This window comes from Gorilla gorilla, chromosome 4, assembly GCF_029281585.2.
Source record: "Gorilla gorilla gorilla isolate KB3781 chromosome 4, NHGRI_mGorGor1-v2.1_pri, whole genome shotgun sequence".
NCBI lineage: Eukaryota > Metazoa > Chordata > Mammalia > Primates > Hominidae > Gorilla > Gorilla gorilla.
In genome coordinates this window covers 130,054,370-130,078,917 of record NC_073228.2, presented here as the reverse complement: position 1 = coordinate 130,078,917, position 24,548 = coordinate 130,054,370, and the positions used below count along the sequence as shown (strand labels likewise).

At 37.9% G+C, this 24,548-nt stretch overlaps 1 long non-coding RNA gene across 4 annotated transcripts in view; it reads left to right on the top strand.

Moving 5' to 3' along the window:
* The window catches only part of LOC129533505 (uncharacterized), a 281,213-nt gene that overhangs the window by 80,425 nt on the left and 176,240 nt on the right, over nucleotides 1–24,548 (top strand). For 2 of the 4 annotated variants that reach the window (XR_010133932.1, XR_010133933.1), the window contains exon 2: nucleotides 11,766–11,841. The exons of the other annotated variants lie outside the window; for them this stretch is intronic. This is a non-coding gene — a long non-coding RNA (uncharacterized lncRNA). The remainder of the gene's footprint in view (nucleotides 1–11,765; nucleotides 11,842–24,548) is intronic. 4 annotated transcript variants of the gene reach the window in all.

The window sequence follows — 24,548 nt, the reverse complement described above, 5'->3', positions numbered from 1 at the left end:
CTGTGTGTCCCCTACCACCCTGTCTCCCTCATATATTGAAGCCCTAACCCCCAGTTGTTACTGTTTTGGAGACAGGACCTTTACAGAAGTAGTTAAGATTAAGTGAGGTCATAAGTGTCGGGCCAGGAGACGATAGAATTAGTGTCCTTACGGGAAGAGAAACTAGAGCGCGCTTGTGCTCGCTCTTTCTTGCTTTCTCCTGCTCTTTCCCCCTCCCTCCCCCGCCTCCCCGCCTTGTGAGAACACAGAGAAAAAGTAGCCTTCTGGAAGTCTGGAAGAAAGCCCTCACCAGGAACTAAATTTGCCACTACCTTGATCTTGGACTTCCCAGTCTTGAGAACTATGAGGAAATAAATTTCTGTTGTTTAAGCCACTCAGGCTTTGGTATTTTGTTATGTTAGCCCAAGCTGGCTCAACAGGTATCTACCGAAGTATTGAGCTGTTTTCCACTTCTTCCTACCTTCCTGTTGCATAGGTTCTGATGTAACTAGTATAACTGGTTTATTGAATGGGCTGAACTGGCTCAGCCAGGAATGGCTTTTTTGTCTCTTATCACACTGTCTTGGAGAAAGTTCTTTTGGATCTCTCTCGCTCTTCACTATCTGGGAAGAATCTATAGATTTCTGGTCTATTTCAACTACAAAATAGTCTGGTTTTAAAGTGCCAGTCTAGTTCAATCTCAAACCTCAGTTTTCCATCCAGTTTGAAGAGTTTGACTACCTCTCCTGCTACAGAACTGACTGGGAGAATGGAGTATGGTCTGTTTCTTTGCATTCTGTGCTCTCCAATCCTTCCCTATGTGCTCTGCCTTTGGCTCCCACAGGGTCCGTGGTATGGGGAGGGTAGGTTTAGAGGAAAGTCAACAAAGATTCATATTACTGATGCTGCTATAATCTGGCCCATGATGCCTACTGTCATGACAAGTGTTCAAACAGTGGCCCCCCTCTCCACTCTTCCACCCTCTGCCTTTCCTCATATGAGTTAGTGCACATGCTCCAGCTAATCTCTTGTGACTTGTCCTCACATATCCCTGCTCTACCAGTATACCTATAGGTTCTTCCTGCTGGGGAGCACTTTTCCAGCAGGCAGCTTTCTTAGGTGGGGCCTTTTTATTTATTTACTTCTTTAGTTTTATATTCTATAGGTTTTTGGGGAACAAGTGGTATTTGGTTACATGAGTAAGTTCTTTAGTGGTGATTCGTGAGATTTTTGGTGCACATCACCCAAGCAGTATACATAGAACCCAGTTTGTAGTCTTTTATCCTTCACCTGCCTCCTGCCCTTTCCCTTGAGTCCTCAAAGTGCGTTGTATCATTCTTTTGCTTTTGCATCCTCATAGCTTAGCTCCCACTTATGAGTGAGAACATATGATGTTTGGTTTTCTATTCCTGAATAGAATAATAAGTCTCTAGTCTCATCCAGGTTGCTGTGAATGTCATTAATTCATTCCTTTTTATGGCTGAGTAGTATTCCATTGTATATATATACACCACAATTTCTTTATCCACTTGTTCATTGATGGGCACTTGGGCTGGTTCCATGCTTTTGCAATTGCGAATTGTGCTGCTATAAACGTGTGTGCAAGTATCTTTTTCATGTAATGACTTCTTTTCCTCTGGGTAGATACCCATTAGTGGGATTGCTGGATCAAATGGTAGTTCTACTTTTAGTTATTTAAGATCTCTCCATACTGTTTTCCATGGTGGTTGTACTAGTTTACATTCCCACTAGCAGTGTAGAAGTGTTCCCTTTCCACCGCATCCACACCAACATCTATTGTTTTTAGATTTTTTGGTTATGGCCATTCTTTCAGGCGTAAGGTGGTATTGCATTGTGGTTTTGATTTGCACTTCCCTGTTCATTAGTGATGTTGAGCATTTTTTCATAACTTTGTTGGCCATTTGTCTATCTTGTTTTGAGAATTGTCTATTCATGTCCTTAGCCCACTTTTTGATGAGATTGTTTGTTTTTTTCTTGCTGATTTGTTGGAGTTTCCTGTAGATTATGGATATCAGTCCTTTGTCAGATATATAGATTGTGAAGATTTTCTCCCACACTGGGTTCTGTTTACTCTGCTGACTGTTCCTTTTGCTGTGCGGAAGCACTTTAGTTTAATTAAGTGCTACCCATTTATCTTTGTTTTGGTTGCATTTGCTTTTGGGTTCTTGGTCTGAAGTCTTTGCTTAAGCCAATGTCTAGAAGGGTTTTTCTAATGTTCTAGAATTTATATAGTTTCAGGTCTTAGATTTAAGTCCTTGATCCATCTTGAGTTGATTTTGTATAAGGTGAGAGATGAGGATCCAGCTTCATTCTTCTACATGTGGCTTAGCAATTATCCCAGCACCATTTGTTGAACAGGGCATCCTTTCCCCACTTTATGTTTTTGTTTGCTTTGTCAAAGATCAGTTGACTATAAGTATGTGGGTTTATTTCTGGGTTCTCTATTGTGTTCAATTGCTCTATGTGCCTATTTTTATACCAGTACCATGCTGTTTTGGTGACTATGGCCTTATAGTATAGTTTGAAGTCAGGTAATGTGATGCCTTCAAAATTGTTCTTTTTGCTTAGTCTTGCTTTGGCTGTGTGGGGTGGTTCCATGTGAATTTAAGAATTTTTTTTTTAAGTCCTGTGAAGAATGATAGTGGTATTTTGATGGGAATTGGATTGAATTTGTAGATTGCTTTTGGCAGTATGGTCATTTTCACAATATTGATTCTACCTATCCATGAGCATGGGATATATTTCCATTTGTCTGTGTCGTCTATGATTTCTTTTAGCAGTGTTTGTAGTTTTCTTTGTAGAGGTCTTTCACCTCCTTGGTTAGTTATATTCCTAAGTATTTTATTTTATTTTTTGGAGCTGTTGTAAAAGAGGTCGAGTTCTTGATTTGATTCTCAGCTTGGTCACTGTTGGCATATAGCAGAGGTACTGATTTGTGTACATTAATTTTGTATCCTGAAACGTTGCTGAATTCGTGTATTAGTTCTAGGAGCTTTATTGGAGGAGTCTTCAGGGTTTTCTAGGTATACAATCATATCAGCAAACAGTTTGACTTCCTCTTTACCAATTTGGATGCCCTTTATTTCTTTCTCTTGTCTGATTGTTCTGGCTAGGACTTCCAGCACTATGTTGAATAGAAGTGGTGAGAGTGGGCATCCTTGTCTTGTTCCAGTTCTCCAAGGAAATATTTTGAACTTTTCCAAGTTCAGTATTATGTTGGCTGTGGGTTTGTCATAGATGGTTTTTATTCCACTGAGGTATGTCCCTTGTATGCCGATTTTGCTGAGGGTTTTAAACATAAAAAGATGCTGGATTTTGTCAAATGCTTCTTCTGCATTTATTGAGATGATGTGATTTTTGCTTTTAATTCTGTTTAGGTGGTGTATCACATTTATTGACTTGCATATGTTAAACCATCCCTGCATCCCTGGTATGAAGCACACTTGATCATCTGGATTATCTTTTTGATATGTTGTTAAATTTGGTTAGCTAGTATTTTGTTAAGGATTTTTGCATCTATGTTCATCAGGGATATTGGTCTGTAGTTTTCTTTTTTTGTTATGTCCTTTCCTGGTTTTGGGATTAGGGTGATACTGGCTTCATGGAGTGATTTAGGGAGGATTCCCTCTCTGTCTATCTTGTGGAAAGGTGTCAATAGGATTGGTACCAATTCTTCTTTCAATGTCTGATAGAATTTAGCTGTGAATCCATCTGGTCCTGGCCCTTTTTTGTTGGTAATTTTTTTTTTTTTTTTTTTTTTTTTTACCATTTCTATCTCGCTGCTTGTTATTGGTCTGTTCAGGGTTTCTAATTCTTCCTAATTTAAGCTAGGAGGGTTGTATATTTCTAGAAATGTATCCATCTCCTATAGTTTTTCTTGTTTATGCATGTAAATGTGTTCATAGTAGTCTTGAATGATGTTTTATATTTCTGTGGTATAGACTGTAATATCCCTTATTTTGTTTCTAATTGAGCTTATTTGGATCTTTTCTTGGCTAATCTTGCTGATAGTCTATCAATTTTATTTATCTTTTCAAAGAACCAACTGTTTGTTTCATTTATGTTTTGTAGTTTTTTGTTTCAATTTCATTTAGTTCTGCTCTGATCTGTTATTTCTTTTCTTCTGTTAGGTTTGGGTTTGGTTTATTCTTGTTTCTCTAGTTCCTTGAGTTGTGACCTTAGATTTTCTATTTCTGTTCTTTCAGACTTTTTGATGTAGGCATTTAAGGCTATGAACTTTCCTCTTGGTACCATCTTTGCTGTATCTCAGAGGTTTTGATAGGTTGTGCCACTATTATTGTTCAGTTCAAAGAAGTTTTAAATTTTCATCTTGATTTCATTGTTGACTCAATGATCATTTGGGAGCAGATTATTTCATTTCCATGGTTTTGAAGGTTCTTTTGGGGTTGATTTCCAATTTTATTCCGCTGTGGCGTGAGAGAGTATTTGATATAATTTCAATTTTCTTACATTTACTGAGACTTGTTTTGTGGTGTATCATATGGTCTATCTTGGAGAAAATTTCATGTGCTGATGAATAGAAAGTATATTCTGCAGTTGTTGGGTAGAATGTTCTGTAAATATTTAAGTCCACTTTTTTCTAGGTTATAGTTTAAAGCCATTGTTTCTTGGTTGACTTTCTGTCTTGATGACCTTTCTAGTGCTATTAGTGGAGTACTGAAGTCTCCCACTATTATCGTGTTGCTATCTATCTCATTTCTTTTTAAAAAAATATATATTTTTATTATACTTTAAGTTCTAGGGTACATGTGCATAGCGTGCAGTTATGTTACATATGTATATATCTGCCATGTTGGTGTGCTGCACCCATTAACTCATCATTTACATTAGGTATATCTCCTAATGCTATTCCTCCCTGCTCCCTATCTCATTTCTTAGGTCTAGTAATAATTGTTTTATAAATTTGGGAGCTCCAGTGTTAGATGCATATATGTTTAGGACTGTGATATTTTCCTGTTGGACAAGGCCTTTTACCATCATATAAGATCCCTCTTTGTCTTTAACTGCTGTTGCTTTAAAGTTTGTTTTGTCTGTTATAAGAATAGCTACCCCTGCTCAATTTTGGTGTCCATTTGCATGGAATGTCTTTTTCCACCCCTTTACCTTAAGTTTATGTGAGTCCTTATGTGTTAGGTGAGTCTTCTGAAGGCAGCAGATAGCTGGTTGCTGAATTCTTATCCATTTTGCAATTCTGTGTCTTCTAAGTGGAGCACTTAGGCCATTTACATTCAATGTTAGTATTCAGATATGAGGTACTATTCCATTCATTGTGCTATTTGTTTCCTAAATACCTTTTTTTAACTGTATTTTTGTTTTATAGATCCTGTAAGATTTATGCCTTGAAGAGGTTCCATTTTGATGTATTTCCAGGACTTGTTTCAAGATTTAGAGCTCCTTTTAGCATTTCTTGTAGTGCTGGCTTGGTAGTGGCAATTTCTTTCAGCATTTGTTTGTCCAAAAAAGACTATCTTTCCTTCATTTATGAAGCTTAGTTTCACTGGATACAAAGAGATACTTCTTAGTTTCCCTGTAACCGCTGCCTCCAGAGTTCAGGTGATTCTCCTGCCTCAGCCTCCTGAGTAGCTAGGATTACAGGTGCCTGCCATCTCTCCATCTAATTTTTGTATTTTTAGTAGAGACGGGGTTTCACCGTGTTGGCCAGGTTGGTCTCAAACTCCTGACCTCAGGTGATCCGCCCTACTTGGCCTCCCAAAGTGCTGGGATTACAGGCATGAGCCAACTTTTAATAAGTTATGAGAATAACATCCATCTTTAGAAAGTGGGTTTCTTATCACCTATCATCCTGAGTTTTGATACTTTAGCTGAAATTCCACAGTTGCAGGAAAAATTCCATTTAACATCGTGTTATACCACTTTAGTGCTTAAAATTTGTTTTCACAAATGCTAGCCTTTCTTTCTAAGTCAGACAGAGGAATACTGAAATGAATAGAAGGGGAAAGGAGACCTTCCCTTCTACAGGAATTCAAGGTGACTTTATCTATTTGTCTCCAGAGAAAATGAATACCTTCCTAGCTTCCTTGGTGCACTCCTCTGACAAAGTCTCTTTAAGTTGAACAATCAGTTTGTATTTTCTTCCCTACCAAAAGTCTTTGTTTTACCCACACCAATGCCCCTAGCACATAGCAGAGTACATAAATTATAACTGGTACTCTATAAATGTTGCTTGAATTATTGGCTATGAGCTTATTGTTCATTATAAAATGGAGATTAATATGACATGGCCATTTGAAAATTCCTAAAGATCTGAATTAATGATGAGGTTGTGGAAAGAACAAAGTTGTACTGAGTGTGGTACATGAAGAGGAAGGTCACATTTATATGACCAGAGAGGAATTGGAAAGGATAATCAGTCTTTCTACCTTCAGTTACTATCTCCAAATATTCTACATTTAGAATCATTCTAAAGTCATCTGTGCTAATCCTGACAGCAGTTTATAAACTGGCAGGGAGTAAGGGTCACAAAAATACTTCTACTTACTACTATACATTGGAGAATCTCTAACATTTCATTAAAGCCAAAACATGTCTATATTCCATGCTTGAAAGATCCAAAACTCATGTTCTTTAGGTAGAAAAACTTTTCAGTTCAGATCTATATGCATTCTGTTGATGCTAAATGGTGAGATTGGCAGTCTCTTTCAATGAATGTGTGGCAGAATATTATTTTCCATGGTAACATACTTTTGTTGCACCAATAAGGGACTGACTCTGCAGTAGCTTCAAACAGAAGTACATGTTGACTCTCAGGAAATAAGCTGTTCCCTAAATTCAACTATTTGGAGCAGGTACAAACCGAACAGAGAAAATTGCATTCTATATAGAACACTGGTGTATTCAGTTTGCTACAGCTTAAAAAGTCTTGGTGTGGAAGAGCCAAGTTCAAACAATCTGATCACAGAAGGATCAGAGAAAGGAGGAGTGATGGAGGAAGACTGCGAGGGCCTTTGTGGCGGTGCTTGAGGGGAAGGGAATAGACAAAGCACCTTTGCTTAAGAATGTCCAGGAAAACTGACACTGGTGATTTTACCCACTAACCGCGCAGTATCAAAAGAACAGCAGAATAGCAATTTGTTGTTTATGTAAATAAAAAAGTGTCAGTCGAGGAAAGACTATACTCAGCATGCTCTTAAAACATCTGCTCTCGTAAAACACTTGAAAATAATCACACACTAACAGGAGAAAAACAGCTGTGCATGAATCAATAGACTCCACCATACGTGCGCCTGGAATATATGTACAATAAAATCTTCAGAAATAGGCCCCTGGGTATTTGGATCAGTGGTCAGACTATTGATTATGTGTAATTTTACTGTGAGCTGTTGTTATTTAGCTGTATGGAATATACTGTGCCTGGAGTCCAAGGGAAAGTATCTACTCATGGACGTGTTACTTAAAGCATTTTACACTAACTCTTTCAAAGCAATATATAAGCAAAAATTACCCTCAAGGGAAGTTTTTGAAGCATGAAGGGATGATGTGTCTGCAACTAAGTATAGTCATGGAGGCAAGGTTGCAACCGAGTGCTTCCCTCCTCCCAACTTGCGCTAAGTTGTATCCCACGGCGAGATCCTGTTCTTTATCTGTTTTGTCAACTCTCTCCAATACGATTAGAGTTTTTTATTCATAGAGGCAGAGCAGTTTTGAAAGATCCAAAGGCATGACCTGTAAGGATCTTAATACCCCTTTTTTCATCCACCCATTTCTTTCTCTAGGCAGTAGAAAAATGTGATGTAAGGAAAGATTGGATCTTTTCTTTCTTCATTGTACCTTTTAAAATTTTATTTCTGGAAATGCTCACTCTTAAAATTCATTTTTTTCTTAATAATCTGTTGCTTATGTAATTATAGTTAACACTGCAAAAAATGTGAGTCAGCTCTCATCCTTCAGATATTGGTGATTACTGGGAAAGTACGGGAAATCCTGTTAGCTTTCGCTCTTCATGTCCAATGGTGAAATGTACTGATTTCTAGGGTTCTCTTGTAAGGTACTACAGTAGAGAATTCCATCTAGATGCTATTTTTCTTGTGTTAAAAGAGCATTCCAAAATTTATCAGCCTTTACCGGATTCAATCAGGTAACCACTCAGAGCTGCTCAAGGGAGAGTTGTGCTTTTCACCACTGACATGTGGAAAAGCAATCAGACACTGAATTATATGGCTGGCTTTCTTTGTCTTCATCTGTTTAAAGTACTCACCCAGCCCCAGTGAAATAACAGTGCCGTGTGTAAAAACCTCATTCATCATGAAGTTGGTAGGGAAACCTGAACAAATAGCTGAAGGGCTGTCTTCACAAAAGGCAAGAACAGACAATGTTTTGATGTTTGCAGGGATCGTGCTGTGAACATGATTTTGCTTCCCCTTGCCCTCACTCCCACCTTCCAGGCTTTAAACATTTGGGCCCTAAGACTTTAGTCAAAAGCAGACAGAAAGTGAACTACTTGTGGAGGGTAAATGTTGCAGCTGTTAAAATAATAGCATTTCCAGGTCTTAAATATATTGTTAAAAACAGAACCTTAAATATATTGTTACAAACAGCTTATGCACCTCTGTGTATTAAGGACTATGCCAACAGCAAGGCCAACTAAGATCATCTAAGTTGAGGTGTAAGGGACTAGACATACACGGCTATCTACAGGTTGGAATAAATGGCTTGAGCTGACCACCCCCATGGGGATTAGCTACTCGGTAGGTTATTGTTAGTGGCTTAAAATTTAAAGTTGGCCTGCTTTTGGGGCTCAGTTTGATTCTGGTTTACATTCAAGTCTCTTCATTTTGTGTCTGGGCTTAGGGGATGTAAAGAAATGTTAATATTTGCTGAAGCCAAATATAATTAACGCTGCAATTTGGTCTCAGAAAGGTAATACATTATAGGGTGCATCATTTTTAGATTATTTGCAGTTTGGATCACCCATACAGTGGACCTTCTATAGTGTAGATAATTTGAAGGAATTTTAGAGGATGTTAGGAATGAATTGTCAGTCTGTTTCATTTTAAGAGAGAAGTCATTAAAATTGGATTTCTTAAGGAGATATGACTAAATCTCTTCTGACTAAGAAAAAGATAGAGTTTCAAGAGAACCTAGGGATAAGATTTGTGGCAACCCAGTAAGCTCCTTGTTTTGGCCTTGCAAGCCACTTGATACTGGATGTGGGCTGGGTTGTGCATGTGTGCACACCTTGGTGGGGCCGTTGGGCGAGCACTTACATGGAGTCCACAGTGGTGAATTTAATTCATCTTGGAGGCTAACAAGAAAGGTAGTCTTCTTGTCAAAAAATGATCACTATAATAGAATTTCCATTGCTGTACCATGTCACGAGATGAAGACTCAAAAATTTAAGATATGGATTAATTAGAGTGCAAAGTGCTCAGGTTAGTGAAGTCATTCTAGAGAAGATAGGGGGTATATTAATGCCAAGCATTTTGCAGAGTGTATTGGAGAGAAACAAATCTCCTAAGGAATCTTGTTGGAATAGCAACATTTTACGAATAGTTTCAGCAATTATTGGTTATAGAGAGGGGCAGTTTATTCTACAAAAAAAAAAAAAAAAAAAAAGCTATGGCTCTGATATTTTTGGGCCAAGGTATTTGGGCCTACATGAAGCCAAGGTAGGGACAAATATGTATTCACATTGTAGATAAGCATCAGCAGCACTTGGATAATTCAAAATAAGAATTTCAAACTGATGCAAAATACAGCGCAAATGATACGCATGCAAAACCTGAAAGAATCAGGAGTGAAAACTTTGGTGTTTGCTAATTATCATTCTGTTTAATTGTGAAACATGTGGATAGCTCTCATTCCATACTGTGAGTTCTACTCTTTTCAGCAAATCCTTGTATTTTCTTCATAGAAACAAGTCCAGGGTCACAGGGAGGGGAACATCACACACTGGGGCCTGTTGGTGGGTGGGGGGCTAGGGGAGGGATAGCATTAGGAGAAATACCTAATGTAGATGATGGGTTGATGGGTGCAGCAAACCACCATGGCACGTGTATACCTATGTAACAAACCTGCACATTCTGCACATGTATCCCAGAACTTGTGTGTGTATGTATATGTATATGTGTATATATGTGTATGTGTGTGTATATATATATATATACACATACACACACACATATATATATGTCCAGGGTTAAAAATTCTAACTATTCTAGATACATATCTGTGAACTGGGTTTTAATAGTTCTGGGGCCCAAAGCAGCAAAAGCAGCTAAGCAGTACCACTCAAAAGTATGCTACTTTAATTAAGCGTAGTTTACTGAAGAGATTGGTATAGCATCAACTGGCCATATCCTCACTTGCTAGGCCTTTGAACTTTCTCTTTGTTAACTCCACCTTTTTCTGAATTCCTTATCATAGTTTCTCTATCTTAGTACTAATAAATTATTGGGTTCCCAAATAATCAAATAAAATCCTAGTATAATCTTTCTTATAAAACAAAATACAGTAATCTGTAACAAAAACATCTCAAACAATCAGGGTACCATGAGCATGGTATGATAGGGTATTGAACTGACAGTCATTCTAGTCCCTGCTCTGCTCTGTTAGACAGTTGACACTTGGTGAGCCTCTGAATCCTTCTGGGTATAGGTTTCCTTATCTACGAAAGAATGGAGTTGAATAAGATTACTGCTCCCTTCTATGTGGTTTGTAATATTATAGAAATTTGACAGAAGTTTGTTACATTAGAGTAGCAAATTTCATATACATGTATATAAATCACTCCCTCCATCTGGCCAATTCAGGGATAAAAGAAATTTAGTAAAAGAATACTTGATAGGCCACAGAATCAATAGGAGGAATTGAAAGCTTGAAAATCAGGTTGGGGCCATGCATCCAGAAAAAAAATGCCCAAGCTGGTGCCATAGAACGGGCCTGGTGAAGAAACTGCTGAAGAAAACTGAGGCTGCTACCTCTGATTGGAGTTCATCCACTGCCACTTTGGCCCCAAAGTCTCTTCTCCTTCACTCCACCCCTCAACCCTTGGGAATTATCCCAGTTCCTACATCTTAGCTCACTGCCTTCCAGTTTGAAGGCTGGAGCTGAAGCACTTGGTAGCTGGGGCCCAGGGCATGAGCCTGCATGTTACCTATTGGAGGAACCCCAGCAGTGAGTTTCTGGTATTTTCAGCACCTCTCTGGAATTTGGTCCTGTCTCCCACCAGGACCATTAATGTGGGGAATTTCCCAAATGTAAACAAGGTTTCTGGAAATGACAAATGTTATCTACATCATCTCTATCCAGTGTAGTAAACAAATATTTTATTCTGTGATGGAGAATTTCTCTATTGAAGTGCTTGAATTCAGCCTGTTTTGGGTTAAAGCTCTCAGAGATCTGTGTGTCTTCTCTAAGAATAGCCTTCCTGTTCCGAGGTGACTAAAGCTGTTTCTCATCGCTCACTTCCAGTTTCTACCAAAACAATCTTTCTTTTTCTTCCTTCTGTCCTTCCCTGCCTGCTTGCCTTCTTTCCTTCTCCTCTCTTCCTCATTATCCTCTGGAATGAACAAGTCAGAAAGTTATTTCTCTTTTGCCAACTACCCATTGACTTGTAGCATTTAAACCTACATTTAAAAATGTTATTTATAAGATGTTTGTATAAGAATGTACTCAGGCATCTGCCAGGATTTAGAAAATTTTATTGCTTGTTTTATTACAAGGACAAGTTAGAGAAGATTTGGAAGGGGAAATAGAGGTTGTTTTTGTTTTTTGTTTTTTTTTAGACAAGGTCTCACTCTGTCACCCTCGACTGGAGTACAGTGGCAGGATCTCCACTCACTGCAACCTCCACCTTCCAGGGTAAGTGATTCTCCTGCCTCAGCCTCTTGAGTAGCTGGGATTACAGGCACGTGCCATTGCCACCCAGCTAATTTTTGTATTTTTTAGTAGAGATGGGGTTTCACTGTGTTGGCCAGGCTGGTCTCGAACTGCTGACCTCAAATGATCTGCCTGCCTTGGCCTCCCAAAGTGCTGGGATTATAGGCATGAGCCACCATGTCCGACCGGAAATAGAGTTCTTAAACAAGGGAATCTTGATGTACACTGGGTGGGAACAACATGGGATCCAGAAAGTATGTTTGCGTAGCCCCTTGTGGGGAAGCTCTTCAAAAAAGAGAATGAAGATTCACTCCTCTTCCATAATACTGAGGATAGTGCTATGTTACCCAGTGGTTGGTTGGGAAGATCACACTCTGGTATGATGTTGAGTCACTTAATGCACCGAATCCATGAGAAGCTAGACTTGTGTGTGAAAAATTACAGGGCTTATATGAAAAATGCAGCTCTCTAGCTCAAATTGGGAAATGCTACAAAGAAGCAATAAAACCAAACAGGACACCCCACTCTAAGCCTGGAGAACAGTAATAAGTGAAAATGACTGCTAATAGCATATTGTCAGTGATATAATACTGCTGCCCTTTGGATGTCAGAACTGGACCTTTTCTGAATTTATTATAATATTCACAGGGGGAGAATGCATGTTCATTACTAGTGCTTAGAGCATCTGGTGAGGTAACCTCTAATTCTGCTTAAATGGAAGTCGACAAAGCAGGTACATGTTATCCTGGTTCTTGTGAATTAGTCTTTAGGGATGGCTCTTCTTATTCAGCATGCTTGAATTATGCGCCATTCTTAGAACAAGGCTTAAACATCCAATGACACTCAGTGGTTTAATCTGTGTAAATAAATCTCAGCCATATGAATCGGACACAAATTACCTCATTCAATGAATTGAGCGATTGCAAGGACTACAATAGTCTGAATGATGCTTTATATATTGACTTTGTAGATCTAAACCCCCTGCTTATCCACGGAAGTAAAAGTTAGTGCTCATCAGAGGTCCAGGTTACATTTGAATAGATAATACTATCTGGTTGGATACAGACCTTGGATAGAATGTGAAGGCCAAAGCAGGAAGGAATTTCCTTTAGATCAATTATTATATAAGTATAAGATCTTATGTTTAGCATCCGAGGAAAGAGGGGTTATTTTTGTAGGGAATATTTCAGATGTACAAGAAACAGACTCTGTTATGAAAATTTTTTCTCCATCAGTCAAGATAGCAGGGAGACTTCATAAAAATAGACTAGATTATTCTACTACTTTGCATCATATTTCCTTCATTTACAATATTTTCTGTATGATATTGAAGAAATAACCTTGAGGTGGATCCAGTGTTGTTAAAACTTATTCGAATTGCTGACGGCAATCTGGCTGTGTTCAGGAGCTGAATTTTCAAATCATTTAGATGGAGGCGAATCCCAGAATAGGCTTCCCAACCTCTGCTGGGCCCCAGGTGCTTGTGAAACTCTCAATTTGTCGTTGTAGAAGCTCTGGAGAAATATCCCAGTTGCCACTGACAAAAGTTATCAGGTGAATTGGAAGGAGATGAAGTGAAGAGAAGGAAAGAATGAGAATTGTTTATGCAAATGACATGAAAATGAACAAAGGAACAAATGAGGAAAAGGCACATGGCAGTGGCTAAGTGGAGTTACTGAGGGCTCGGATGGAATGTCACTAGTAATCTCACATATAAAAAGCACAGGGAAATGCTGCCATTAGGATTTGTTTAGAAAAGGAAGTTGAGGTGGGGTTGGAGTGGTTGGTCAGAACATTTGTGATGGTGGCTTTTTGTGCAGTTGAGAGCTCAGATGCTGGCTTAATCTACTTTTGCTGCATCTGCTACCACTATTGACACTACCACTAACTCCTGGTGGAGCATTGAGTCTTGGTAGGTATCATGCTAAGGCATTGGTGCATATTATCTCACTTAGGAATTCCAAAGAATCTTCAAAATGTGTGAAATGTTAAAAGTCCTATACCTCCTACCTTACTGTTGCAATCATCCAGTGCCAAGGGTAACACACATAACTTTCCAACTGTAAAATGGCAATAACAAGAATTAGTTCACGGTGGTTGTTTAGGAATCAGTGAAATAACTCCAGTACAGTGACTAGCAACATGATAGGCATCTAGCACACTCTAATGTCAACTTTTTCTCCCCCTTTCTATATAAACTAGTTCCTTATCTGTAAAAATTAATAAAATGTTCAAACTAAAAGGAATTTTAATATAATATTTAATGTAATCTTTGCCCTTATCCTGTATTATGTAACTTTGGAATTCAACATACAAGTTGTGTTTGATTTATTGTTATATCCTTGTTACTTATGCTAGTGCCTAATGTAATACTTTGCATGTAGTGGGTACTCAAAATATTTATTGAATTATGGTGAGAATACCAAGACACAGTCTCATTGGAAATGAGTCTTTTCAGATTGGAAGCTTTTTAAGGAAGCAAATATCATAGGCAAGCGAAACATTACAAATGGGATATTTTGAAGCTGTAGTTTCCCAGGGGCAAATCCTGAGTCAAGGAAATATAGCAGAAGACCACATTGCCTGGTGTGTTCTCAAGTTTGATAAAAAGTTTCTTTTTTGGAGCACAAAGGAGTAATTTGTTTTTTTGCTCAGGACGTCAAGATGATCTCCAGTGAGGGCCTGTGCACAATACTTACTCGGAAAGAATTCAGCTTGTCTAGAGCAAATAAGTGCTCAACTTATGTGTCATCTTTCTAAGGTGGACTGAAACACAGATGTACTGAAGTGAGCAAGCTATTTTTTTAATCCCTAAAGTAAAGTAATACTTTCTCAGAAATAATGTTTTCCAATAATTCACAGCAGAAGTTTTTATCACCACCTTTTATATCTGGGTTCGGTAGGTGTGTAACTTTTTCAAAGGCTAGGATCAAATCTGAGTGGACAAAGATGTAGTGGAGACAGAGTTTTATATCTTCTTGCCTTTAACACCACTTACAGTTTGGGAAGGAAGCCTTAATTCTGTCAATATTCCATTCCAGTATGTAGTGCTATAATTGAAAGTTAAACTGGAGGTAGACAAAATTTAGGATATTGCAGGCCACTTTATTAAACTTGTTAATTATTGTAAAAATTGGCTGCAATCACTATATCTAGAGTATATTGGTTCTAATGAGTGAGAAAAGGAAGAAAATTATAGAAACAACAAAAAACATTGTACTCTGGAGCTAGACTCCTTAGGTTTGCATTTGGTTTCTATATTTACTACACGCACAGTTTTGGGCAAGCTGCTTCATCTCTCCATGTTTCTGTTTCCTAATCAATAAAATAGGAAAAGTAATAGGAACTATCTCATTGGATTTGGTGAGGATTAAATGAATTAATATATGTAAAGTATCTGGCAGAGTGTCAGGATGATGGTTACTATATATTAGTTGTATTATTTCTTTCTTTTTTTCTTTTCTTTTTTTTTTTTTTTGAGATGAAGTCTTGCTCTATCACCCAGGCTAGGGTGTAGTGGTGCGTTCTTGGCTCACCGCAACCCCTACCTTCCTGGTTCAAGTGATTCTCCTGCCTCAGCATCCCTAGTAGCTGGGATTACAGGTGTGCACCACCACACCCAGCTAATTTTTGTATTTTTAGTAGAGATGGGGTTTCACCATGTTGGTCAGGCTGGTCTCGAACTCCTGACCTCAGGTGATCCACCAACCTCAGCCTCCCAAAGTGCTGGGATTACAGGCATGAGCCACTGTGCCTGGCCTAGCTTTTAAATTTCTAATCTTTTTAGCTTTTTGTCTTCATCATAATATCAGGATATGTGCCCACAAATTGGGGGATTTGTCAGTGTATGTGCATGTGTATGCAGGTATGCTTTTTTTTCTTTTAGGTAAGTGGGTTTTACTTCAGAAAGTTAGTCATTACCTTTGAAACATCCTCCAACTAATCCAATTTGAAGAAGTGCCAAACCTTAGAATCCTGTCTTCATCACATGGGAAAATGCACAGCAGGCATGTGTAATAAATGAACATATTATGGAGTGAGGACATAAAATTCAATGTGTGTAGGTGGATAAGAAAGTTCACCCAAAAGGGTGAGTTGGGAGTTCCAGAACTTTACAGAAGATGTTTTATATATTAAGTGGAGTGTTGTAGCTTTTTTTTTTTCTTTCCTGCTGAGGTCTTCTCAGAGCTGCATATACTCTTGTTCAAAATCTCAATATTCCAAGTGGTGTTTTCACAGCCCCAAGGAAACACTGGACAGAAGGGTGAGGAAAGCAACAAGCAGGCTCCTCATCAGCAGTTTTGACAATCTGGAAAAGGAGAATCTAGTTGATTGTGTCAAAGCAAACTGAATATGGCCTGAGAAGGACTCCATACTTCTGTTGACTCCTTGTGGGGATGAACTGTAACCTAGCTTAACTGGCAGACAAAATTGAAAACCTAACTCAGGAGTAATACATTGTAACAATGGCTGAGTCTTGGCCAATCCCAGCAGCTATACTTCAACCACTCATAGACTGCTGAGTGTTCTAACTGTTCAAATAAGGCAAACACAAACCTGTAACCAATCCAGCTGTTTCTATACCTCACTTCCGATTTCTGTACATCATTTCCCTTTTTTCGTCTATAAATCGTCTTCCACCATGTGGCTGCTCTGGAGTCTCTCTGAATCTGCTGTGACTCTGGGGGCTGTCTGATTTGCAAATCATTCATTGCTCAATTAAACTCCTTTAAATTTAATTCAGCTGAAGTTTTTAACGATTGGTAGAACTTAGAGGCAATTGGAGGACAAAAATATTCCTCAAAGAGGTATGGTTTTTAAAAGCTGATCTCACAAGGATAAATCAAGTGTACTTCCTATATTACAAGTGAAAATTACAAGGAATGCTTCTATTTAATATTCTGTATTTTTTTTCTCACTTATAAAAGAGCATGTACTTTTCTTGCAAAGACCCGGTTGTGGTTCTTAATTCTGTCACTCACAGGTAGTAAGGCTGTGAGCAGGTAGCTTGGCCTTGCTTAATCCCAGCTTTGGCATCTGTTTAATGGTGAGGACAAAAACACCAATTACCTGTGTTTGAGGAGGTGTATTGAATGGGATTACTGCCTGAGGAGTAGTAGGCATCTAACAAAGATTGGTCATTGTTATTGTTGCTCTGACCATGCCTCCCACACAGTCTTTCAGTCCTCCTCTCGGTCCTGTCTTTTTTTTTTTTTTTGTCTCAAAGTCTATAAAAATAAGATCGTCAAAAAATTAAAAGTTGAAGATTTCAGTAAATACAACTTAATTTCTGATTATCCGTATCACTTTAAGGAAGCGTGAGAGTGTAAAAAAAGAGAAAGTTTTAAATTACCTTTTGAGATTTTCATAATCTCTATCCCTTATATATTTGTGAATTTTTTTGATAACAGTAATCACCCAAAAGGTCAAGAAATAGGAAGGTGAGGTGAGGGAAGCACTCCGTGGTACTTAGAAGATGAATGGTTAGCAATGGATGTTTATTTATCCTGATACATATTCGTATTTTACATCAGTTTCTTGAACTCTATGAAATTTTAAAAAAGGAACATTTTAATTTGGTACAGCTGTTTCGTGAAAACCATTATTAGCATGAAGAGAAAGTGCTATTTGAAGCAATTGTACAAAGGTTTAATTTTTATTTCTAAGGGAAAACATGCACGTGCAGTAAAAGTAATAAAGGAAAGCTGAGTTTCCCTTGAGGTATGCGAGGCTGAATGAAATCTGCTATATTATCCTTCAATCAGCCACTTAAAAATTTTAATTGTGAAGACTGTTAATCACAAGGAAAGTAACCTTTTCATGAGCTTTTCTTTGTTGAGGGGAGTGGAGGAGGGCTACATTCTTTTATCAGCTCCTTAGGAAGAATCTTTCCTCATTTCAGCGTTTTTGGGCAGCTCTCATTCTCCTTCGGGCTTCAAGCATTGACTTTCAGGCTAGTTAAGCTGTATTGCTTAGGAAAAAAAGCAGACCAGTAATGAACAGGCCTTAAACAAGTAGTATTTTGTTACTGTAAAATGTCTCCAAACTAAGCATGCCCCTAATCCCTGTGGTGTGTACAGGCAGGGCCCAGAACACTTAAAAAGCCCCTGTTCGGAAGCTCGTGACTCAGCAAACCTACAGTTGTGCAAGCCCCTCTCTGTGGCTCATTCAGTGTCAGAGTGACACAGCATGTATCATTTTGGAAATATACTACAAATTGGTATGCAATGTAGATTTCTTGATTTTTCTTTTTACACAATCAGTGGCAATCAAGGGAGCTATATAGTGTGGTGACATTAGAAGATGATGATTCTATGAGTCCGAAATTTTAACTTTCCACATCTTGTGAAGAAACTTACATGTCATTGAGGTTCATGACATTTTCTGGGTTTGGGATGAATTGGGAACAGAGAGGATGATGAGAATCAATGAAGCCACACCCCTACAGTCCAAAGGAAGCAGGGAGCAAAGCAGACTAACCAGACGGTCCCAGCAAAGCACCTCTGGACAAATGAGGTTAGCATCAGTACTGTTGCTGGTGCCATCAGTCTCTTCTACACCTCTGCAGGGTGAAGTTTGGTATGGAGTTGCTGTGCCTTCAGTGTTTCTGCCAGTATCCCTTGGTGAGTCACTAGGTGCCAGCCACATTAGAACAGGAGTATGCCTTTTGAGTCCTCCAAAAATCAAAGGGAAGTGGAATAGCATAGCACAGAAAACATTTTGTGGCAGATTGCTTATGTTTTAAAAACAGCTTTATTGAAGTATAGCAGACATACTCTACATTGCACGTATTTTAAGTGCACAATTTGATGTTTTGATATATGATTATGTTGTAGAAAAAAACGAGTTCTTGTCACAGGACCAGGAAAGATGAGGCTGACAGACACTTTGAAGGGTGAGGGGGGACAGAATTTATTGGGCAAAAAAGAAAAAGGAGAAACAACTCAAAAAAGTGAGATGGAATCCTGCTGATAGACTCTCCACCTCACAGACTGAATTCTAGTCACCCCCCAGGAACTGGAGAGGCCAGGCTCCTCCCTGTGGCAAACGATGCGAACTTCCCAAGGCTACACCCCATCCTCCCAGAGCGCAGGCTGGTGGGAGATTCTCTAGGGACTAATTTTTACTTGGCTATTTCAATTATACTTGTGAAACCACCACTACAACCAAGATAATGAACAGATTCATCATTTTTGGAAATTTCATCATGCGCTTTGCAACCCTTCTTATATTCACAGGCAACCGTGGTCTGCTTTCTGTTACTATACATTAGTTGGCATTTCCTAGAATTGTATATAAATGAAATTGTGCAGTATGCATTTTTGTTGCTTTTTTTTTGGTTTGGCTTCTTTCATGCAGCATATGTATTTTGAGATTTATCCATGTGGTTCATAACATCAATTGTTTATAAAGTTTTATTACTGAATAGTATTCCATTGTATGTGTACACCACATATGATAGTCTTTATCTGGTTGATGGACATTTGGATTATTTTTTCACAATTGCAGATATAACTGCTATAAACATTGGTATACATGTTTTTGTATGGACATATGTTTTCATCTCTGTGTAAATACCTGGTAGTGGAATGGTTGGCCAGTATAGGATATGGTTAATTTTTTTTAGTTGAGATAAATTCATATGCCATAAGATTCTTCCTTTTAAAGTGTATAGTTCAGTTTTTTTATATTCACAAGTTATTATAACAATCATCACTAATTCCAGAATATTTTTATAACTCTCCTCCACAAAGAAACTTCTGTACCCATTAGCAGTCACTTCCAAATTTCCCCCTCCCTCCAGCCTCTGGAACCACTAATCTACTTTGTGTCCCTACAGAATTGCCTATTCGAGACAGTTCAGATAAATGGAATCGTGTAATATGTAGTCTTTTGTGTCTGACTTTTTTCACTTAGCATAGTGTTTTCAAGGTTTATTCATGTTGTAGCATGTATCAGTATTTCATTCCTTTTAAGGCTGAATAATACTCCATTATAAGGATGGATACATTATAAGGATACACCATATTTTGTTTATTTATTCCTTAATTGATGGATATTTATGTTTCCACTTCTTAGTTATTATGAGTAATGCTGCTATGGAAACTCATGTAAAAGTTTTTGTGTGAATATGTTTTCAATTAGGTGCGGATAGGAGTAGAATTGTGGGCTCACATGGTGCTGTGATTTGGATATGATTTGTTTGTCCCCACCAGAACTCATGTTGAAATGTACTCCCTGCTGTGTGGTGTTGGGAGGTGGGGCCTAGTGGGAGATGTTTGAGTTGTAGGGGTGGGTCTCTCATGAATGGCTTGGTAGTGGGTGAATTCTCACTCTCATGGGAATGGATTAACAATCGGAGAGAGCAGACTGTTGGAAGAGCCTGTCTTCTTTGGTTTTACTCTCTTGCTTCCTCTCTAGCTATGTGAGCTCTTTGCACATGCAGCTCCCCTTCCACTTTCTGCTATTAGTTGAAGCAGCCGGAGGCCATCACCAGATGCAGCTGCCCAATCCTGGATTTTCCAGCCACCAGAATCATGCGGCAAATTAACCTTTTTTCTTTATAAATTACCCAATCTCAGGTATTCTGTTATAGCAATACAGAATGGACTAAGACATATGATAACTTTTTTGTTAATGTGTTTGACCTCTTGAGGAGCTGTCAGACTGTTTTACAAAGTAGCTGCACTGTTTTATATCATGACCAGTAGTGTGTGGGGGTTTCTGTTTCTCCACATTCTCACCAGAACTTGTTACTATCTGTCTCTCTTTATTACAGCCATCCTTGTCAACGTGAAATAGCAACACTGCAGTTTTGATTTGCATTTCCCTAATGACTAATGATGTTGAATATCTTTTCATGGGCTTATTGGCCATTTGTATATCTCTTTGAAGAAATGGCTATTCAAATTATTTGCCCGTTTTTAAATTGGGCTCTTTGTCTTTTTATTGTTGAATTGGAAGAGTTCTTAATATATTCTGTACACTAGATCCTTATCAGATATGTGGTTTTCAAAAGTTTCCTCCCAGTCTACAGGTGGTCTTTTCACTGTCTTGATTATAGCCTTTGAAACACAAAGGTTTTTCATTTTGATGAAATCTAATTTATCTATTTTTTTCTTTGCTTGTACTTTAGGTGTTATATTTAATGTTTAACTTTTTAAGAAACTGCCAAATTATTTTCCAAAGTGTTTGTACCATTTTACTTTCCTATCAATGTATGAGTGTTTCAGTTTCTCTACATACTCATCAACACTTGGCATGGTCCATCTTTAATCTTAGACATTCTAATAGATTTATAGCAGTATCTCATAGTGCTTTTATTTGGCTTTTTCTTAGTTACTGATAATGTTGAACATCTTCTCACATACTTTTTTTGCTATCTATTTGTTACCTTTACTAAAGTGTCTGTTCAAATATTTTGCCATTTAAAAAATGGACAGTTTGTTTACTTATTGAGTTTTGAGTATTGTTTATATATTCTAGAATCAAGTCCTTTTTCAGATATATGCTTTGCAAGTTTTCTCAGTTTGTGGCTTGTTTTTAGTTCTCTTAACAGTGTCTTTTGAAGAGCCAAAGTTTTCAATTTTGGTAAAGTCAATTTATTCTTTTATAGGTTTTGGTGTTATATCTAAGAATATATGGGAAAAGAGGAAAAGAGGCTTTAAAAATGTGTGTGTATGTACTTTTTCTTTGATTAGTTTGTAGTAGACTAAGCTTAAGGATAAGGAACACGTTCTACTTGTATCCCCAACCTAGCACATTGTAGGTTATGAACAAACTTCTGCAGAAAATAGAATGAATCAAAATTAAGGAGTGATATTTGTGCAAAACTGTCAAGTTGAAATTATACTTCAAACTTTCTATAAAGAAAAATAAAGCCAAAATAAATTTAAGTGAATATATTTGCCTTCATTCCAGTATGACAAAAAGATCCAAGGCCACCTTTCTCCTGACTTCAGTAAAGACAATTGTGTAGCTACAATGAAGCTTTCTCTGCCTCTTATTGGATGCAGAAGACAGGGACTTAAAGCAGACTGCAAGACAACATTTGATGTGGACTTTGGACTTGTGAGATTAACTGAAATTACATACACCTAAGGATTTGCTAAGAAAATTTGAATATAAAAATAATGGTCCCGATTTTTGTGTGTTCTCATTAATCTAGGACTCTCTGATGCAGCTAAATTAGGTTGATTTTAATGAGAGAAGGCACTTAAGTGCATTTGTGTTTGTAATTTTTGTAACGTTGTTCCATGTTTCAATCCTTAGAGCAAATATCAAAAAAGAATTATAATACTTGCATACCTGACAATTTTAATTGTTCATATTATGGAGAAATCACTGATTAAATCATATATTCTGACTTCTTTTAGTTATCTGGAAAGATCTTAACAGCTTCAATTACATGACATGTATATTTCCATGTCTTTGTTCTTAAACACTTGAAAGACATTAATCAAACATGTCGAAGGATCTTTTCTATACAAAGACCTGATGCAGTGTCAAAATCCTACTCAACACATCAGTATAGGCAGCCACTACCTTTCTCTTGGTGTTGGCTGATGAGATGAAATCTATTTGCTATTCTGCCCCAATTGTAGGGTTTGTACTCTTAATAAGTGCACACCCTCTTTTATTTGTGGGAGCTAATAGAATTGTGGACTTGTTCACTCAAAAAGCATTTAGTAATTGCTTTCTATGTGTCAGGCCCACGTAAAGTATTGGGGATAGAAAAATGAGTAGAATACATTCCCAGCATCCCATAGTCTCATAGATACGATGGGGCAATGCACAGTTTCCATGTAGATTGGCTTGTCAATGTATTCCTGACTAGCTTCTGATGAGTGTTGCAGTGATGATGAAATAATCTACCCTTATAAATGTTTATATGGAGTAACAAGAAGTGCTGGTTATGAGGCACAGCAAAACATTTTCCATGATTTCTTAAAGAAAGGGACGGACTATTCATTTATGGTCAATTTGAACCCCATACTGGTAAAATGTATTGAATAAAACCTAAGTAATTAATTTGTTATTTGCTATCCTGGTACTTTCCTCCCTACCACCAGTTTGCTTTTCCACCTCCTCCAAAACAACGGGTCCACACTTCAGATATGTTTCCTCTTTGCCTATTTCCTGTTTTTGTAAAAGAGAGAAACTAATTGTACCTATTTAACAGTTCCGTTGGACTGAGGAAAATAATGCATAATAAAATGCTTAGAAAAGTACCTGTTTCAGTAAATATTAGTTTTTAAAACATTGTTGTTATTGTTGTTGTTCAGTGAAACATTTGCTTAGACTTCCCTCCATGTACATATGGCTTCCGCTCATTGTGTCAAGTAGACTCTCAAAGCATGTAGCACTGAGGCTGAAATGCATGACTCAAAGACATCACTAGAGCTTGTGAACATACAGTCACATTGAAAATGAATATCATCTCAAATCTGGGCAAGAAATTATTGGCAAAATAACCCCCAGAGTCTGAATTTGGAAATTAATTTCATCAGCTATAAAAAATGTTAGAATTATTTGGTACTTAGTATCAACAACAATGAAGCAATTGTTAATAAATGGAGAGAGAACATCAACCAGTTTGCCAAGGGAGGCCCAGCTGTGTATGCACAGGCAACCTTGGCAAGAAGCTCGGGTGGTGGTTTGGGATGGCATGCCATTTGTCCTTCATGTTTCCACAACTGGCAGCCAGTCCTACATAAGCTTGGCTGACAGGCAGTAATCTAATCTGGTATCCCATTTATTCTATTTTTCTCTTCTCAATACAACTCCAGCTTCCTTTTGGTTCAGCATTTTGGCATTTGTGATCAGTACATCATATTCCGTCTTGTTGACTTTTTTTGGCCTTGGCATAATCAAGATTGTGAATCTTCAGTTTGACTGTTGTATGTTTGTCTATCTGATCATTATCTCAGTCAACAAGCATTTAGCCCCCAGTGGTCCATAGACAATATTAGCCTCTTGTATAGATGTCAGGATAACTGACACTTCACTCAGTTGCCCAGGATGCATGATGGCATTTGCAAGCTCCAAGGGCTCATTTGGAAGGGATGGTATGTGCCAAACCCTCTAGTATTCTCTTAGCATCCAGACTTTGTCTAAGTCCAGAGAAAGAGAAAATAGTCTGAATAAATGTCCAGAGGGCTCTTTTCATTAAAAAAGCTTCTCCTTCTGACATACCACTTATTTGTTTAATCTCTGTCTTCCTTCTTAAAGGGTAAACTCCATAAAAGCAGTACTCTGGCCCTTTAATTCACTGCTGCATCCCTAGTGCCTGGAACAGTTCCTTCTAAGACCTTAATAAATATTTGTTGAATGAATGAATAAATTCACTCAGTAAACTTTCTGGGCTTTGATTAAGTGCTAGCATTGTGCTAGGACTTAGCCATATCAACTAACTTCAAAGACTAGTTTCTTGTCCTGGTGGAGTGCATATTATAGTTGGGGAGTGAGACAATGTTAAATTAAAAATAATCACAAATTTGGATGATAGATTGTGAGTAACTGCTATGAAGGACCATATAATTAAATAATGAATGATTGACTGGAGAAGATGGGCAAAGCCAGAGAAGATCTAAAAAGAATAATCCAGCCACATGAAAAAGCTAGAGGTAGATATTACAAAGGGCTTGGTATATTTGAAGAAAAGAAAAAAAAAATGGTGTGGCTGAAAT